The sequence below is a fragment of the Erpetoichthys calabaricus genome, chromosome 4 (assembly GCF_900747795.2).
Source record: "Erpetoichthys calabaricus chromosome 4, fErpCal1.3, whole genome shotgun sequence".
In the NCBI taxonomy this organism is placed as follows: domain Eukaryota; kingdom Metazoa; phylum Chordata; class Cladistia; order Polypteriformes; family Polypteridae; genus Erpetoichthys; species Erpetoichthys calabaricus.
Window position 1 is genome coordinate 158,770,241 of NC_041397.2, and position 13,870 is coordinate 158,784,110.

The following is a 13,870-nucleotide window of genomic DNA, read 5'->3' on the forward strand; positions in this document are numbered from 1 at the left end:
CTTTTGGGATTTTAAATACCTCTTTAAGATCATGAAATATATGTTTATTAAAATACATATTACTTATGCAAAAGTTACATTTAGAGATTAAAACATGACAGATGTTTGTTCATATCTCATTTAGCCTCCATTTGACTTCATCAGGTCCTAGTGGTGTGCTAAACACATTGGCCTGTCTTTAGGGTCTCTTAGATTGGGGGAGGCCAACTGTACAGCAGGCACTGATGTGCTTCAGCATCACAACTGTTAACAAGATAGAGATGGCAGATATTTCAGCTGGACATAATCCTATATGACTATCCAAGCAAACAGCATATTAAGAGCACTGAGTGGGTATACTCCAGTAGAACTGACCCCTATGGCCCTGACATAACCTTTAAAAGTTGTAAACGACTCCATTTTACTGGTCATTTTAGCACACACTACACAGAGTCTGTCTTAATCATTAAATAATTCAATCTGAACAGCTGGGAATTTATTTTGGCAATGATATTTTTGGTAAGGCATTTATTTTTCTTGTTTGTCATAGGTTTATACTGAAAACCTTTTTTACAGCAATGTAGTTTTCTATAGGGTATATATATATATATATTTATATATATATATATATATATACTGCTCAAAAAAATTAAAGGAACCCTTTTGAATGAGACTATAGTATCAAGTCAATGAAACGTCTGGGCTATCGATCTGGTCAGTTAAGTAACAGAGGGGCTTGTTCATCAGTTTCAGCTGCTTTGGTGCACTAGAGGGGCAACAATGAGATGACCCCCAAAACAGGAATGAATGGTTTAACAGGTGGAGGCCACTGACATTTTTCCCTCCTCATCACCTGTACAGCTGTAAACAACTCCACTTTACTGGACATTTTACAACACACTACACAGAGGCTGTCTAGTCTTAACCATTAAATAATTCAATCTGAACCGGCTGGGCAATGATATTTCCGGTAAGGCATTTTTTTTCTTGTTTGTCATAGGTTTGTACTGAAAAACTGCTTTACATCAATGTAGTTTTCTATAGGATATATATATTGTATAATGAATTGACTCAACACACTTAAAAGGTTTAGGGCAGCCACCCGTATATTATTCCTAGCTGCAAAAGAGTCTTTTAAAATATAGAGATGTTCTCTATACCGAGTCCAAAACAGAACTGATGATGGTTTGTCAAAATGGTGGTTTTAAGGAATAGGACAGGAAGTGATGTAAGGGAACCGGAAGTGATGTTCTTCATTATTCAGAGTAGATACCGGAAGTGACATTTTTCTGGGTGCCGGAACCAGAAGTGGTGTCTTCTGTTCTAAATCAGACAGGTTTTCCCGCGGCTGGTCTGCAGAGATAACAGGAGAAAGTTTAGTGCACCCCGCCACCCCCTGGCCTGTCGTGGAATTACCTTTACTTGGTCCATACAACGTCTTCCTAGTTGCACGTGTGTGACAATATATATATTGTCACACACGTGCGCATGGGAGGCAGCTAAAGGGCTTGAGTGACGGCAGTTCTGAGATATGCCGGGAGGTGGCAGAGTGCACTGACTCTTTTTCTCTCTTGCCTGCAGACCATTTCCGGGAGATTCCACCTGGCTCTCGTGACATCATTTCTGGGACCGAGCCAATGGAAGGAGACCTTACTGGCTCCGGCCCCTCTGACGTCACGTCCGGGCCCGAACCAATGGAGAACGAACACGTCCCTGATCCTTATGACCTCACTTCCTGTCTTCCCCTTTAAAACCTTGCCCTTTGTCCTAATTCCTCAGTCTTGTTTTGGATTCAGTTGTGTGCACATCAGTGCTATCAGTAAATAAGAAAATGACTTTGCAGCCAGGATACCAGAATATACGGGTGGCTGCCCCAGACCTTTTTCTGTGTATGTCTCAGTTTTGTGACAATATATACAGTGGGTACAGAAAGTATTCAGACCCCCTTCAATTTTTCACTCTTTGTCATATTGCAGCCATTTGCTAAAATCATTTAAATTAATTTTTTCCCTCATTAATGTACACACAGCACCCCATATTGACAGACAAAAAAAAGAATTTTTGAAATTGTTGCAGATTTATTAAAAAAGAAAAACTGAAATATCACATGGTCCTAAGTATTCAGACCCTTTGCTCAGTATTTAGTAGAAGCACCCTGTTGAGCTAATACAACCATGAGTCTTCTTGGGAAAGATGCAACAAGTTTTTCACACCTGGATTTGGGGATCCTCTGCCATTCCTCCTTGCAGATCCTCTCCAGTTCTGTCAGGTTGGATGGTAAACGTTGGTGGACAGCCATTTTTAGGTCTCTCCAGAGATGCTCAATTGGGTTTAAGTCAGGGCTCTGGCTGGGCCATTCAAGAACAGTCACAGAGTTGTTGTGAAGCCACTCCTTCGTTATTTTAGCTGTGTGCTTAGGGTCATTGTCTTGTTGGAGTGTAAACCTTCGGCCCAGTCTGAGGTCCTTAGCACTCTGGAGAAGGTTTTTGTCCAGGATATCCCTGTACTTGGCCACATTCATCTTTCCCTCGATTGCAACCAGTCGTCCTGTCCCTGCAGCTGAAAAACACCCCCACAGCATGATGCTGCCACCGCCATGCTTCACTGTGGGGACTGTATTGGACAAGTGATGAGCAGGGCCTGGTTGTCTCCACACATACCTCAGTGCAAGACACATGACAGCCCAGATGGAGTTTGCTAAAAGACACCTGAAGGACTCTGAGATGGTGAGAAATAAGATTCTCTGGTCTGATGAGACCAAGATAGAACTTTTTGGCCTTAATTCTATGCGGAATGTGTGGAGACAACCAGGCACTGCTCATCACTTGTCCAATACAGTCCCCACAGTGAAGCATGGCGGTGGCAGCATCATGCTGTGGGGGTGTTTTTCAGCTGCAGGGACAGGACGACTGGTTGTAATCGAGGGAAAGATGAATGCGGCCAAGTACAGGGATATCCTGGACAAAAACCTTCTCCAGAGTGCTAAGGACCTCAGACTGGGCCGAAGGTTTACCTTCCAACAAGACAATGACCCTAAGCACACAGCTAAAATAACGAAGGAGTGGCTTCACAACAACTCTGTGACTGTTCTTGAATGGCCCAGCCAGATCCCTGACTTAAACCCAATTGAGCATCTCTGGAGAGACCTAAAAATGGCTGTCCACCAACGTTTACCATCCAACCTGACAGAACTGGAGAGGATCTGCAAGGAGGAATGGCAGAGGATCCCCAAATCCAAGTGTGAAAAACTTGTTGCATCTTTCCTAAGAAGACTCATGGCTGTATTAACTCAAAAGGGTGCTTCTACTGAATACTGAGCAAAGGGTCTGAATACTTAGGACCATGTGATATTTCAGTTTTTCTTTTTTAATAAATCTGCAACAATTTCAAAAATTCTTTTTTTTGTCTGTCAATATGGGGTGCTGTGTGTACATTAATGAGGGAAAAAATTAATTTAAATGATTTTAGCAAATGGGGGCGGCACGGTGGCGCAGTGGGTAGCGCTGCTGCCTCGCAGTTGGGAGATCTGGAGACCTGGGTTCGATTCCCGGGTCCTCCCTGCGTGGAGTTTGCATGTTCTCCCCGTGTCTGCGTGGGTTTCCTCCGGGCGCTCCGGTTTCCTCCCACATTCCAAAGACATGCAGGTTAGGTGGATTGGCAATTCTAAATTGGCCTTGGTGTGTGGGTGTGTTTGTGTGTGTCCTGCGGTGGGTTGGCATCCTGACCAGGATTGTTTCCTGCCTTGTGCCCTGTGTTGGCTGGGATTGGCTCCAGCAGACCCCCGTGACCCTGTGTTCGGATTCAGCAGGTTGGAAAATGGATGAATGGATGGATTTTAGCAAATGGCTGCAATATGACAAAGAGTGAAAAATTGAAGGGGGTCTGAATACTTTCCGTACCCACTGTATACTGCTCAAAAAAATTAAAGGAACCCTTTTGAATGAGAGTATAGTATCAAGTCAATGAAACTTCTGGGCTATTGATCTGGTCAGTTAAGTAGCAGAGGGGCTTGTTCATCAGTTTCAACTGCTTTGGTGCACTAGAGGGGCAACAATGAGATGACCCCCAAAACAGGAATGAATGGTTTAACAGGTGGGGGGTGGGGGCACTGACATTTTTCCCTCCTCATCTGTATTGTCACTCATTTTGCATTTGACTATGGTCAGCATCACTACTGGTAGTATGAGGCCATACCTAGACCCTACAGAGCTGGCACAGGTACTCCAGCTTCTCCAGGATGGTACATCAATACCACGTGCCATTGTCAGAAGGTTTGCTGTGTCTCCCAGCACAGTCTCAAGGACATGGAGGAGATTCCAGGAGACAGACAGGCAATTACTCTAGGAGAGCTGGACAGGGCCCCTCGTAGAAGGTCCTTAACCCATCAGCAGGACCCACCAGTATCTGCTCCTTTGGGTAAGGAGGAACAGGATGAGCACTGCCAGAGCCTACAAAATGACCTCCAGCAGGCAGGCCACTGGTGTGAATGCCTCTGACCAAACAATCAGAAACATACTTCATGAGGGTGGCCTGAGGCCCGACATCCTCTAGTGGGCCCTGTGCTCACTGCCCGGCACTGTGGAGCTCGATTGGCATTTGCCATAGAATACCAGAACTGGCACCCTATGCTTTTCACAGATGAGAGCAGGTTCACCCTGAGCACATGTGACAGACGTGAAAGAGTCTGGAGAAGCCGTAGAGAACATTATGCTGCCTGTCACATCGTTCAGCATGACCGGTTTGGTGGTGGGACAGTGATGGTATATCTGGGGAGGCATATCCATGGAGGGGCGCACAGACCACTACAAGCTAGACAACGGCACCCTGACTGCTGTTAGATATCGGGATGAAATCCTTGGACCCATTGTCAGACCCTATGCTGGTTCCTCCTGGTGCACGACAATGCCCAGCCTCATGTGGCGAGAGGATGAAGGAATTGATACCATTGACTGGCCCCCACGCTCACTCGCCTGAACTCAATCCAATAGAACAGCTCTGGGTGGGATATTATGTTTCGGTCCATTCAACACCTCAGACTGTCCAGGAGCTCAGTGATGCCCTGGTCCAGATCTGGGAGGAGATCCCCCAGGACACTATCCGTCATCTCATTAGGACATTGTCAGGCATGCATACAAGTACGTGGGGCCTATACAAACTACTGAGTACAATTTAGTGTTGCTGCAATGAATTTTGTGCAAAATGGACTTGCCTGCCTGATCATTTTTTCCCTTTGATTTTCGGGGTGTCTTTGAAGTCAGCCCTCTCTCTGTTGGTTGATCATTTTCATTTTCATCCTTTCTTTCCTAACATATCACCACATCAGTCCATATCAGTATAGTGTCACGCACGAGCGCTTGGGGAGCAGGTTAATGACCCGTTTTGCATCGCGACAAGTCCTGCAGGGGGACAACGGCAGCATACTAATCTCTCTCTCTTTGCTTCCTCAGAAAGACTGGGACACCGCCGCCATAAAGATAGCCCAGATGACTTTAAGAGATGCACACTTCCGGGTTCCTTTCTTCCCTCTGCTTCCCAATTGATGACATCATACCCCCATACTCCACCACAATTCTCCCAGCATTCCACAGTTTAATTTCCGGTCCCTTACTATAAACTGTCCGTCCTCCCTCCCTTCAGTATCTTTTGAGTTTTGTATAACTGGAGACGAATTTTGTTGAAGTATACAGGGCTAAAAACCCCAAACCTCTATGCGAGTCTTTGTCTTCTTATTACAGTGGCGTAGCTGGCAGGATACAAGATCCGTAAAAAATGACTGAAGGACAGGACCTGAACGCAGTCTTCAACACTCTGGTCATGGAGCTCCAAGCTGTCAAGATGGAGCAGGCGGCAACTAAGACGGAGCTCACCAAAACCCAGAGGTGGCTGGCAGCGGAAGAAGTGGTAAGGCCGGAGCCTGCGAGGCCTCCTCCACCTCCGATGCTCCGTCTTAGTGAGGATGACAACATTGAGTTGTACCTCTCTGTATTTGAGAGGACAGCAACCAGGAACCAGGTGGCCACGGGCGGAGTGGGCGTCCATCTTGGCTCCGTATCTAAAGGGGCCTGCGCAGCGCACAGACAACTGGCAGTCACCCAACTCAGGGGGTCTGAGGGGCTCGCTCATGGGACCCGGCAGGGACGTGTCGCCACCCCTGAACCCACTCGCCGCGCCACGGAGGCTCCAGCCAGACTGAGAGACCGGAAACCGGCACTGCCACGCTGTTTCAAGTGTGGTGAGCTGGGACACCTGCTTCCAGCATGTCAACTCAACGTGGAGCCCATGGACTGCAGCTGGGCCAAAGGAGAGAGGTATTGTGCACTGTCGAACCCCCTTGCGGTAACAAATATGGGAGTGGTGTTGGTAAATGGGCACTCGGTTGTTGCAATGTTTGATTCCGGGAGTAACATTACCATTGTTGCTCACTGTTATGTCTTACCGCGACAATGGCTCGCTCAACATACGAGTGTTAAATGTGTGCATGGGGAGACCAGGGCATATAGGTCCGCAAGGTGTTACATCACCTAGGAAGGGACTCCTAAACAACTGTTGGTCGCTGTGATGCCAGAGCCCCCCTTTCCAGTCATCTTGGGACGAGACTGGTTGGAAACTAATTGCGGTAGGACTGTCACCACTCCTATACCTCGACTGGGTCTGACTATGGAGGGTCAACGGGCCCGCCCAGCTGCTCCCACGCCGTGCTCCTCGGCAACTGGTGATGACGCGGAGGGGTTGGGGGAGCTCTCTTCGGCGCCGCACCTTGACCCAGAAGTACAACTGGGTGGGGTTCCGGGGCAGGCGGGTGCTCCCACGGACCAAATTCCTGCTGATGTGCTCGCTGGCTTAGACATTCAGTACTGGTCTACGCTAGCATCATTTAAACATGAACAGTGGAACGATGATTCCCTGAAGTTTGCCCGGAATGCTATCGTGTACGCAGATGATATATCGTCAATGGCTTCCGCACCACATGGACCCTACTTTTTATTAGACAATGAGCTGCTTTATTGAGTCGCGGAGCACGAAGGCGAGGTGCAGAAGTTGTTGTTAGTGCCGCGGACCTACCGGTGGGAGGTTTGCGAACTAGATCACGCCCACCTTTTAGGTGCCCATCTTGGGGCTGAAAAGACACTGGAAAGGATAAAACTCCGGTTTTACTGGCCCGGGGTCAATGAGGAGGTCCGACGCTTCTATCAGCCTTTCCCTGTCTGTCAGCTGCGCCAGATACCCCGAAGGGACCGCGCTCCTCTGATCCCGATTCCCCTTGTAGATATTCCCTTTCAGAGGATCGGTGTTGATCTTGTAGGACCCTTAGAACCTTCAGTGTGTGGTCACAAGTATATTTTAGTTATGGTTGACTATGCGACTCGATACCCCGAAGCGGTCCCCCTGCGAACCGCTAACACGAAAAATGTCGCACGGGAACTAGTAGGGCTTTTTTCCCGAGTGGGCATACCCAAAGAAATCCTCACGGACCAGGGTACGCCCTTCACATCGGATACGTTCAGGGAGGCTGCCAAGTTACTCCGGGTTAAGCATCTCTATCATCCACAGACGGATGGCCTCGTAGAACGGTTCAACCAAACCCTGAAACAGATGCTCCACAAGGTAGTCAGCGCGGACGGTAGGAACTGGGACCAACTTTTACCGCTAGTGCTTTTCGCCTACAGGGAGGTGCCTCAAGCCTCCACGGGGTTTTCCCCTTTTGAGTTGCTATACGGACGCCAACCCCAGGGCCTATTGGATGTACCTAAAGAAGGATGGGAAGGGGAGGCACTTGGTCCAGTCCTATTGTCCTCGTATCCAAACCAGACGGGTCGTGGAGGTTCTGCAATGACTTTAAACGTCTCAATCAGGTCTCCAAATTTGACGCCTACCCCATGCCCCGAGTGGATGAGCTCCTTGAGAGACTAGGGATGGCCCGTTACCTGACTACTCTTGACATGATGAAGGGGTATTGGCAAAGAAAAGAAAAAGCTGCTTTCTTTACCCCTAACAGACACTGGCAATACAAGGTACTCCCATTTGGGCTGCACGGGACACCCGCGACCTTCCAATGTCTGGTAGACAGAGTGCTAAGGCCCCACCAGACCTACTGTGCCGCCTACCTGGATGACGTGGTTATCTATTCCAGCACCTGGGAGGAACATGTAGTTCAGGTATACACAGTGCTCCTGACGCTAGCGAAAGCTGGGCTCTGTATCAATCCTCGAAAGTGTTACTTTGGGATGAACAAGACCCGATATTTGGGCTACCTAGTAGGAGGAGGGCTGGTGAAGCCACAGTGTACCAAAATTAAAGACATCTTGGAATGGCCCCGTCCGATGGTCAAGAAACAGGTGCAAGCCTTCTTAGGATTAGCGGGATACTACTGCCGGTTTGTACCTCGTTTTTCCGAGAGAGCAGCACCCTTGACGGAGGTGACAAAGAAAAGGGCCCCTTTACATGTGGTTTGGAGCGAGGAGACGGAACAGGCATTCAGTGACTTAAAAATGTCCCTTACAAAGGCACCTATATTAAGGACTCCTAACTTCTCACTTCCTTTTATTCTCCAGACCAATGCTTCGGACACAGGTCTTGGTGCCGTGCTGAGCCAGAGCATTGATGGTGTCGAACACCCCGTGATATACCTGAGCCGGAAAGTGTTGGACCGGGAGATGAGGTATGCCGCGGTGGAGCGGGAAGTTCTTTGGCCATAAAATGGGCAGTAACTCACCTGTGGTACTACCTGTTGGACCGGGAGTTCACCCTGGTGACGGATCATGCCACCCTCCAGTGGATGGCCCTTCATCAGGACTCGAATCCTTGGGTCACCAGGTGGTTTTTGGACCTGCAGCCATTCAAGTTCACTGTCATTTATCGCCGAGGTAACCTGCAAGCCAACGTTGATGCGCTCTCTCGGGTTCACAACCTCTTGGTTCGGGTCGCCCGACCTGATGGGTCTGGGCTAAGGGCGGGGGGGGGGGTCCTGTCATGCACGGGTGCTTGGGGAGCAGCTTAATGACCCGTTTTGCATCGCGACAAGTCCTACAGGGGGACAACGGCAGCGTACTAATCTCTCTCTCTTTGCTTCCTCAGAAAGACTGGGACACCGCCGCCGTAAAGATCGCCCGGATGACTTTAAGAGACGCACACTTCTGGGTTCCTTTCTTCCCTCTGCTTCCCAATTGATGACATCATGCCCCCATACTCCACCACGATTCTCCCAGCATTCCACATAAACTGTCCGTCCTCCCTCCCTTCAGTGTCTTTTGAGCTTTGTATAACTGGAGGTGAATTTTGTTGCAGTATATGGGGCTAAAAACCCCAAACCTTTATGCAAGTCTTTGTCTTCTTATTACAATAGATATCCAGCAGGATTTTTCCCATTGAGATCTCATGTGTTTTCAAAGTGTTCCTTTAATTTTTTTGAGCTGTTTATATATATTGTGGCAAGCGGCTGGGGGTGGTACACAGCAGGGACCTCCGGAAGGACCGGAGGAGGGATTACGCCTCCTCCAGACCACGAGGAGGTGACTGCCCTGGTGGCTTTGGGGACCACGGGAACAGAGCTTAGAAGCTCTACCCTATAGGGGCCCGTGGTCACCGCCAAGGGGCGCCTAGATGCCTAAGGCCTCACCGTGCACATCCAGGCTTTCTCTGACCACCAAAGAGCTTACAGAGAAGCACTAACTGCTGCCAAGAACACCCACTATGGTAGAATTATAGAAAGTGGCCACGATAACCCAAGGGTTTTGTTCTCTGTAGTTAATAAACTACTCCAACCCACATCTGGCCTACCTCTTCTACTGAAGTTTGTGAGGAATTCCTCCACTTTTTCCATAACAAAATTAAAGATCTAAATAATTCAACTAACATAAATACATCATCTGTTTATATCTCTCCCTGTTTTCCCACTCCATCCAGCTCCTTCTCTAAGTTCTCACCAGTCACATCTGCGTTTGTTAATAACCTGCTTTGTAAAATAAAGCCGACTACTTGTGTACTGGACCCCATCCCCAGCACACTACTAAAATCCTGCTTTCATGCCATAATCCCGACTGTTACAACAATAATAAACTCATCCCTCGACACTGGGTTTGTACCGCTCACTTTTAAAATTGCTTCAGTAACCCCAATGTTAAAAAAGTCTGGTCTTGATGCTGTCAATCTTAACAATTTCTGGCCTATTTCCCACTTACCTTTCCTGTCAAAAGATCTTGAGCATGTTGTAGCTTCCCAACTCACCAATTACTTAACCTCTAATAACTTGATGGAACCCTTTCAGTCTGGTTTCAGGACGCAGCATAGCTGTGAAACTGCTCTGTTACGGGTAACCAATGATTTGCTTATGGCAGCAGACTCTGGACAAACCAACATATTAATTCTATTAGCATTTGACACTGTCAGACATGACATTCTACTGTCCAGAATGGAGAACATGCTGGGTATCTCTGGCACTGCCCTCCAGTGGTTCAAGTCCTATCTGACTGATAGGCAAGAGTTTGTTAGTCTTGGCAACAGCAGATCCAGCTCAGCACCAGTCACACAAGGAGTTCCTCAGGGCTCTGTCCTCTGTCCTCTTCTCTTCTGTATTTACATGCTTCCCCTTGGCTAAATTATATGTAGCTATGGACTGGGTTATCATTTTTATGCAGATGATGCTCAACTCTACTTCAATGTTAAAAGTGGAACTTCATCAGAGCTTTCTCAGCTCACAACCTGCCTTAGTGAAATTAAAACCTGGATGGAGCAGAACTCTTTAAAATTAAATTGCAACAAAACTGAACTCCTGCAAATTGGGACTAAAATGCAACTTAATAAAATGAACTCCTTCCCAGTCCATCTTGGCGGTGATCTCATCAGACCTGCCTCTACTGCAAAGAATCTTGGTGTCATTTTTGATTCCTCCCTCTCTTATTCCGCCCACATAAATCACATTAAGAAACTTTCTTACTTTCACCTCCATAACATATCCCGTGTTCACTCCTTCCTCTCCTTCTCTAATGCTGAGAAACTTGTCCATGCTTTTATCATATTCCGCAGCGATTATAGTAATTCCCTACTGACAGGTGCCCCTTCTAATCTTATATCACAGCTCCTGCTTATTCAAAACTCAGCTGCAAGAGTCCTTACTTGAACCTGCAGCAGCGAGCACATCACACCCATCCTGCTCTGCCTTCACTGGCTTCCTGTGTCTTACAGAATCGAATATAAAATCCTACTAATAACCTGCAAAGCCTTAAATAACCTTGCGCCAAACTACATCAGTGACCTTCTCCATAACTATGTGCCTGCCTGCCCACTAAGGTCCTCTGATTCTGGCAATCTTGTTGTGCCCCACACTAATCTACACTCCATGGGTGACAGGGCCTTCAGCTGTATAGCGCCCAGACTCTGGAATGACCTACCAAAATTAATCAGGTCAGCTGACTCCATGAATTCTTTTAAAAAACAACTCAAAACTCATCTGTTCAGGAAGGCTTATAGCTCTACTTGTCTTTATTACCCTTCTTTCAGTTTACCTCTCTGTCAAGATGCTCATGTAACCTGTATGTGTCTGTGCTAGACCATCAATTATGTTGTCTGTTAGGCTTTTTCTCTGAATTCACTGTCATAATCTTCTTTATTTATTTATCTGGTTTGTACAATGCTATATACTGTATACCCTGCCGTTCTTTCTTATATTCTGTAAGTGCCTTGAGCATGGGAAAGGCGCTATATAAATAACATGTATTATTATTATTAAGGAGCCCTGGCCCTCAGCACTTCCGCCACACCCAGAAGTGCTGGGGGGAAGAAGACCAGGGACACCCGAAGTGCTTCCGGGTGTGCCTGGAGCACATCCGTGTGATTATTAAAGGGGCTGCCTCCCTCCATTCAATGACTGGAGTCAGGAGTGTAGAAGACAAAGTCTTGGTGGAGGTGGACATGAAGAGGCAAAGGCATTGTGAGGCCTGGACTTTGGGGGAGTTTTGGGTTTGTGTGTGTTTTACTTGCATAAATATGTATAATAAACGTGTGTTAGGTGAACCATCGGTGTCCGCCTGTCTGTGTCCAGGCCAGCATCCACAATATAAATATATATATATATATATATATATATATATATATATATATATATATATATATATATATATATATATATATATATTTATATATATATATATATATATATTGTCACAGGTGGCTGGGTGCAGCCAGCAATCAGCCGCCTATTTAAGAAGCCGCCTACCTGCAAGTGAGTGGTCGGAGGCGAGACCACAGGCACGCTGTCCAATCCCGTGCCTGTCAGGAGGAGGGACTTCTTGTCCGCCATCTCGCTCTCCTCTCTCACAGGAGAACGATTCTCCGGGCAGCTCCGCTGCTGCTGCGGCTTTCCCAGCTGCAGCCTCTCCTTCCCGACAGCTCCTCTCGATGCTGCCACGTTGGTGAGCCACCCCTGACTCTCAAAGTCCACCAACGGACCTCCAATGGTCTGCGACACACTCTGCAGCTGCGGGGTTGGGTGCACGCCGCTCCTGCGGCACGTGGGTGAGCTCCCCTGTTGTGCCGGGCCTTTCACAGATATTATTTGGAATGCAGGTCCGCACCTTGAGCCAGATGCAGCATCCTGCCGGCTACGCCACTGTGAAATAGAACGGCCTGGACACACACAGGCGTACACCGATTCACTCATCACCACGTTTATTCACAACTCTACTATCTACAAAGTCACTATGTGCACCGCCACCAAACACCCCCCACAGTCTCTCACAGTCCCGGCTTCTCTTCTAGCCGTCTCTTCTCTAAACACAGGGCCTCTCCTCGCCTCCTCTGCACTGACCTCGTCTTCCTCCTCACCCAACTCCAGCCTTGATTGCAGGGAGGCGGCTCCTTAAATAGGCGGCTGATTGCTGGCCGCACCCAGCCACCTGTGACAATATATATATATATATCTATACTAATTAATAAAAGGCAAAGCCCTCACTGACTCACTGACTGACTGACTGACTGACTGACTGACTGACTCATCACTAATTCTGCAACTTCCCGTGTAGGTGGAAGGCTGAAATTTGGCAGGCTGATTCCTTACAGCTTACTTACAAAAGTTAGGCAGGTTTCATTTCGAAATTCAACGCGTAATGGTCATAACTGGAACCTCTTTTTTCACAATATACTGTAATGGACGGCAGCTCGATGGCCGTGGGAGGAGGAGTTGAGTGTCACGTCATCACGCCTCCCACGTAATCACGTGAAAAGACTGTGAACGCAGTAGGGACAAATGAAGGAGGAGCCGCAAACAGCGAAGAACAAAAAATTCATTAAACAATTGAGAAGGGAGCGAAACAATAAGAAGCGAGCGAGTGAAGCATACAAGCATGTTCATAAGGGAAACAAAGCACGGTGTAAAACGTAAGTTTAAATTAAGTTTATAGAAACGCTCCTGCTGCGGATTGCAATAACATATTCGCGAGATAAAAGTTTAATGAGAAGACACGAGGTATAAACGAACCACACGCCGTAGGGCAACGTTAGGGGCAACAGTTTCAACCATTCTATGATCTGCTTCTCGCAACTGAAAGACGGCACATGGCGGATGTTAGCCGACTTGCTGACCACAACATTAGGGGCTTCAACTCTGCCGCTGACGATAGAGATTCGATTCCCGAGAGGGGATGCAGTGAGTGTGTATGCCTGATGAGCCCAGATTTAGGGAGAAACACGTGTCGCATACTCTTTGCATTATTTGAAAGTAAACTATTAAAACCATTCTATGATCAGCTTCTGGGAACAGAAAGAGGGCACGTGGCGGATGTAAGGCGACTTCCTGACCAACCACAAGTGTAACCTGGCAGGTAACCATCCATACAGTCAGATTGTGATTCAGAAAACGAATGCCATGAATGTAATTACCACGATCTACATACTGTCA